Genomic DNA, 6,773 nt, shown 5'->3' with positions numbered 1-6,773 from the left:
TTAAAAAATCTGCCACAGCTGGAAAAAGTTACAGAAGAAAATGTAGACGGAAATGGCTGTTCTTTCAACTCAAATTCAGTATTTCTTTATTTCAACTATAGGAAAACCTTGAAGGATCTACACAAATGACCCTTTGCTGAATTCAGAATGGTGTCTACTTTTCAGAAATGTTTAGCTGTCTCACGCCCATTTCTGTCACTAACTGAAAGGAGGCTGAAAGCAAACAAAAATAGTAAAAATGGGGTATGTGCCAGTAAAATACCAAAACTGTGTTGAAAAATTTGGCTTTCTTATTCAAGTCTGCCTGTTCCTGAAAGCTGGGAATATGGTAATTTTATCACCGCAAACCCTTTGTTGATGCCAATTGCAGGGGGGAAAAAACACATGGTTTCTTCTGCAGCACTTTTTTCCCATTTTCCCCAAAAACCAAAGCTGTATTTTGACTAATTTCTTGGTCTCCTCCAGGGGAACCCATGAACTCTGGGTACCTTTAGAATCCACAGAATGTTGGGGAAAAAAAAAAAAAAAAAGACGCAAACTTGGCATGGATAGCTTATATAGACAAAAGGTTATGGGGGCCTAAGCGCAAACTACCCCAAATAACCAAAAAAGGCTTGGCACAGGAGGCGGAAAAGGCCTGGCAGCGAAGGGGTTAAATACACTGCGCCCTGCCCATAGGACAGGTCGAATTGGCAGTTTAAGACTGCACACACACTGCAGTGGCAGGTCTATGACATGTTTACAAGGCTACTCAAGTGGGTGACACGATCAGTGCTGCAGGCCCCCTAGTAGCATTTGATTTACAGGCACTTGTTACACACAGTGTACTTTACTAGAGATTTACTAGTAAATCAAATATGTCAACCATAGCTAAACCAACCACAAATACAATTTAGGCAGGGAGCACTTGCACTTTAGCACTCGTCAGCAGTGGAAAAATCCCCCAGAGTCCTAAAGCAAGAAAAAACTAAATTCAGCACAGGATCAATAACAGGAGTTCAGAAGCAAAAAGACAGGGGAGACCACGTAAATGGGCTGACAGGTCTAACAGGTATTAAATTTAATACCAGAGTATTAATATACTTCCCCCATCCAGTACCCCTATATCCTTTATATCCTGTCTATAAATGTAAGTTTTGTAGCTTTTTAAAATATTTAAAAAAAACAATATTAGCATTAAAATAATTTAAATACTTAATTTAAAAATATAATACCTGGGTATTATTTTTAATACCTGAGCATTAACACACTCCCCCACCCAATACCCCTATATCCCTTGCACCCCGTCCCTAAATCTAAGATTGTAGTTTTAAAAAAATATTGTTTTTTAAATTACCCTGGCATAAAAAACCTTATAGATAATTAAGAAATGGATACTTATATCATTTGTATGTAATTTAATAATAAACACCCAAATATTAAAAACAAACACCATACCACACTTACATATACTTATCTTTCTATTTACCCTAATATGCGTGGTAAAGACATTTATGGTAAATGCATGGTAGTGGTATGTGTGGTAAGGGCATATGGGCTGTAATAACTGTGTGGTAAGTGTAATGCGGTGTAAAGCCTGCACAGTAAAGGTTGTTCCCCCCACTATGTGGCATCACGTGGCTCTGCGCTGGTTTTATATTGCCACAGATGTTAAGACGCAGTACCTTTCCATGCTGTCAGTTTCTTGCTTATTTCCTTTCTGTGCCCTCACAATCACTGTGTGTGCAATTGCTGGTAGCACTGTGATGAGTGCTAACTTGGGGCATTTTATAGATATCATAAAGAGTCCACTACACAGAGCAAGGAGGTGTCAGGGCAGTGAGGATACTCCTATTAGATAAAGTTTCCACTTGAAAGAGCATTACCAAAGGCAACTAACGTATTCTTCTGAAGGATGTGTCTAACCACAGTTCGTAGAAGATGAAAAAAAAAGGTGAAGATTCTGTGGAGTCAAAGTGTCCTTCCCATGGGACCTGGCTGTCAAGGCAGTAGTGCCTTGAGAATGTATGCACTAATGTCCACATCACAGCCTGGCAGATATTAAGGGTAGGTACGCATTGCACCAATGCATTTGTAGCAGCATTTGTCCTGGCAGAATGGGCTCCAAGACTTTCTGGGGGCTGCTTCCTAGCCAGTGCATAGCAGATCATACTGCAGAGGACTAGACATCTCAACAGGGACTTCTGTACACCCTTCTATTTCTTTGCTTTGGAGAACCCCACAAAAAGTTGATTGTCAACAAGATGGTCCTTTGTGAGATCTCTGTCAAAGCCCTTTTGGGTCCCATCCAAAGGCCCCTCCTCCTTTAGAGGGATGAAAGGAACCAAAGAACCCTGTAGAAAAAGCCAACTGAGTCCACAGCATAAATGTGTCTGGAAAAAAGTGGAGTAGGTTGGTTACAGTGAAAGTGCCTGCAATTCACTCATGCAACAAGCAGACATAATCGCAATGAGGAAGATAGTCTTGAAGGTCAGGAGAGGCAGCGAGCTGCTCTGCACAGGCTCAAAATGTGTACACATGAGAAATGTCAAGACCACAATAAGGTCTCACTATGGTATCACAAACCGCTTGGGAGGGAACATTGTGTCAAGCCTTTAATAAATCTCATCAAAAAAGATGACTTAAACATGTATGGCTGGTCCAGCAAATGTAAGAAAGCCGAACAGGCTGACCAATTATCTTTAATAGTGCCCTCTAAAAGCCCTTGCTGGGCTAATAACAAAACAAACAAAAGGAAGTACAATAAATTTGCTGGTAAAGGACAATGTCCTGGGCATCACGCCAGGGTACAAATTTGTCCCTGCACCTGGCATAAACAGATTTCAATGAGGGACATACAGCATCAAGGATCACATCTAGCACCTCAGACAACAAACAGATCGAAAACAGTTAACTGCTGTCACTTAGGTGGTCATTATGACCCCGGCAGTCGGTGTTAATGTGGCAGTAGTACTACCAACAGGCTGGCGGTACATACCGCCACATTATGACATTGGCGGGTTGACTGAAGCCAACCTAACAATGTACCACACTGACTGCCATGGCGGTAGCAGCCGCTGGGCTGGAGATAACAATCTCCAACCCGGCAGCCGCTACTGTCCCGCCAGCGGCTTTATGACCCTGCCTACCGCTATGTAGGCCCTACCAGTGACAGGGAACTCCTTCCCTGTCACTGGTAGGAGGTCCTCCCCCCAACACTCCCCATACTACCTCCACCCACCCCCTTCAATCCACTCTTCCCCACTTCAAGTCCCCCAATACACGCAGTCACACACCATGCATTCACATACTCACTCACACAGCCATACACGTATGCATCCATTCATTCACACACACATCCGTACACACATCCAAACTTACACGCACTCATTCACATTTGCATTCATACACGCATTCTCACACATGCGCACACACACAATCAACACTACATACTCATGCGCATGCACACACACACATTTATGCACACACCTCCCACACACAAAACACCCACACCCCTGTCGGAAACCCGACTTACCTAAATCCAGGGGGTCTCCCGGCAGGGGACTGGATGGGGTGCCATCGCCAGGCCGTATTATTTCTCATAATATGGCTGGCAGCGGTCTACTGGTGTGACGCTGGTGGTGGTAGCAGTGCCACCTTAACACCGCCCACCTGCATGACCACAGACGGATTTCCACCGTTCTCGTGGCGGGAATCCGGCTGTGGTCGTATTATGGCGGAAGGATGTTAGCCGCGGTGACGTTCTTTTGGCAGCCGTCGCCGCAGCAGTAGGCGGTTTTTACCGCTAATGACATGAGGGCCTAAATCTCCACACATGAAGAGTTGCATAGAATCGAGTGAAAGACCCTTCCCTGCTGTTGAGACAGGAGGACAGGAGGTACTCCTAAACCTTATCAGAAAACAGACGCTCATATGTTTCAGGCACTACAATCTCCTAGCCAATTTTGGAATAGCATGGATGCATTGGGCCCAGTCATTCCTTATCTTCTCCAGAACTTGAGACAAGAGAGGTAGTAGTGAGAAGACATGCAGGAGTACCTTGCTCTATTCCAGCTAGAATGATCTTGTGGGAACTCCATTGTGCAAAATTGCTGACACCATATATCGGCACTGGTGAAAAGATCAAGCGAAGGGCCTCAATCTTGCACCACTGTGCGATGCATATGCCACGTGATTTGTCAGACAATATCTCCTTACTTTGTCTGGTCTCCTATTCAGGTGGATGTCAACCAGTGGGATGCCCTAGAGCTCTAGCCACTTCCAGAGATGCAAAGCCTCTTGGCACAGGACCTGACACCGCCACTTTTGTTGCAGTACTACATAACATTTTTGGTGTTCATGAGAACCTGCAACGTCTCATATTGGTGGGCAGCAGTAAGGCCTTTAGAGCCATGTAAATGGCCTGTAGCTCCAAAAGGTTGATAGGAAGCAGACTCTTCACTAGAGGACTCTGATTTTTACCTCTCCCATATTTTCGTGGTCTGAGTCCTGGATGATGACAGAAAGGCAGATTTGATGCTGGGCCCACTGCAAGGCTTGCACAGGGACCTGGTAGAGTTGACAAGGAGGATGTACACAGCTAAAAAGCCTAGGAGCCTCACAGCCAATTATCTGGATCCAGCATCAAAGCTTGAAATATCAGGATCACAGCCCAAATGTCCTGGACTTGCTGAGGCACATAGAAAAGTTTTGAACTCCATTATGTCCAGGACCTCTATGATGGAATCAGGTGAGATTTCTTCTTCTTCTTCTTTCTTCTTCTTTTCAAGTAAACTCTAAAGATGTTAGGAGTTCCACCAATATTAGGAATTGGCCCACAAATGACTGCAGTGAGCCCACCTTCAGCAGCCAGTCATCGAGGTACAAGAACTCTCGACCTCCTAGGAGGGGCAGCGATCCCACCCATCACATTTGTGATTACCTGAGGGGTACTGATGAGGCCAAAGTGAAGCAAGGCAAAATGAAAGTGCTCTTGGCTCACCCTGAACTACAGGTAACACCAGTAAGACTGCACTACAGGTATATGAATATGCAAAGATCTGCAAGTTCAAGGACAGCATCCAGTCTCCCTGGCGGAAAGGATCTGACACATTGTGAACATAATGATCTTATCTTTACGAAGGAGGAACAAACTAAGCCTGTGGCACTCATCCTTTTTTCTGAATGGGGAAATAGTGGGAAAAACAAGGCCCATATTTCCCAGAGACCGGAACTCTATCTATGGAATCCTGGAGAGCTAGACATTCCTTCTGTATCAGGATGGACTGAAGTTTGCTTCCGTGGGAGACATACTTGGTGAGGATGAAAGAAAAGGTAGGATATAGCCTTTCTGAACAATTTGCATGACCCATCCATCAGATGTGATGGATCGCCAACCTGGCAGCAGTGCTGGGTTCCCTATTCCATCCACATTGAATGGGCATACGCAAATGAACGAAAACTAAAGTGGTTTGGTGGCTGCTATAGTATGGGAAGTAGAGTTGGAGGAATGGTGCCCTTGCTAGCCCATCTATTGTCTACCAGCTCTGCACCTGAGGTCCCAAAAGGACAAGGCAGTTTAATGCATCACTAGCTGGGAAGGCTGTCTCTGCTTATTTGTCAGCCCTGTGGAATATTACCTAAATTTCCCAAACTGGCAGAAGTCAACAGCCCAAAGGAATTTGCTGTAGATCTGTCTATAGAATTTCAAAGCAGTTCGCCTTCTCCCCAAAAAGCCATCAAAAAGGAAGTCTGCACTAGTATTTTTGTCTGGCGAGGCCCATCAAGGAGCATTTCCATTAGGAAAGCCTTCAAATTGCAAAAAATCCAGTGAACCTCTTTCAGACATGTCTATGAAGGGCAACACTGGTACAGAGTGCGGTGTGTGGTATCACAATTGGCATGGCTGACATACTTGGCTGCGTCCTGCCCATCATGGGTCATATGAGCAGCAGTCATGAAACAGCCCTGCCTCCAGGACCAGCCCCGTGGCATTGCACTGAAGCAGATTCTACTTGAAATCTGTGACTTCTTGTGCTCTCTGTGGTGACTCCCTGTCTCAAATCACCTTTGGGCATGTTGGAAATTGGGTTACTGGTTGAGGGGGCAAAACCCTACTCAAGCAGCACCCACAATTTCTGTCAGGGTGAGGTCACAATCCAACCCCAAATAAACCTGTGCTTAACCCTCTGGCAGCTTGGTACAAAGCAGTCAGACTTAACTTAGAGGTAATGTGTAATGTATCTATGCAGCACTTCAAGCAGAAATCGAGTAAAAACACAACACAAACAAAATTCCATGCAATTTAGTAAAATAGAATAACATTGTATACATCATGTGAGGTCAAAACAACATAATCCAACTAGTAGAACCAGAGTTATGCAATTTTAAATATTTTGGTGAAAATAGAGCCAAGAAGCACAAAGCTCCAAACTATGGTAATCCGGTTGAGCCAGATTGGGACAAAGACACAAGATCAGGCCAGCCTCACTGGAGCGCAGGCCAAATGCAGGGACCAAGTTAGGCCTGTTGAACAAAGTACCTGAAATCCTGTTTTGTGTAGCACTGCAAAATCTGGCATCTAGGATGTGTTGTGCAGTGGCAGTTCCGAGGAAGCTGCTGGGCTGCGATACAGAGTCCTGAGTCATTGAGGGTGCCATCCATGAGGGGTTTGCGATGCAAAGTTCTGCACTGAAGATGTGTCATGCACCAGCAGTTCCAAAGAGGCTGCAGGGCAGCAATACGAAGTTCTGCGTCATTGTTGATAATGACGTAGATTAGGCGCTTGTGATGTG

The sequence above is a fragment of the Pleurodeles waltl genome, chromosome 1_2 (assembly GCF_031143425.1).
Source record: "Pleurodeles waltl isolate 20211129_DDA chromosome 1_2, aPleWal1.hap1.20221129, whole genome shotgun sequence".
Classification (NCBI taxonomy): domain Eukaryota; kingdom Metazoa; phylum Chordata; class Amphibia; order Caudata; family Salamandridae; genus Pleurodeles; species Pleurodeles waltl.
The sequence above is the reverse complement of the archived record's forward strand: the minus strand, read 5'-3'. Positions refer to the sequence as shown.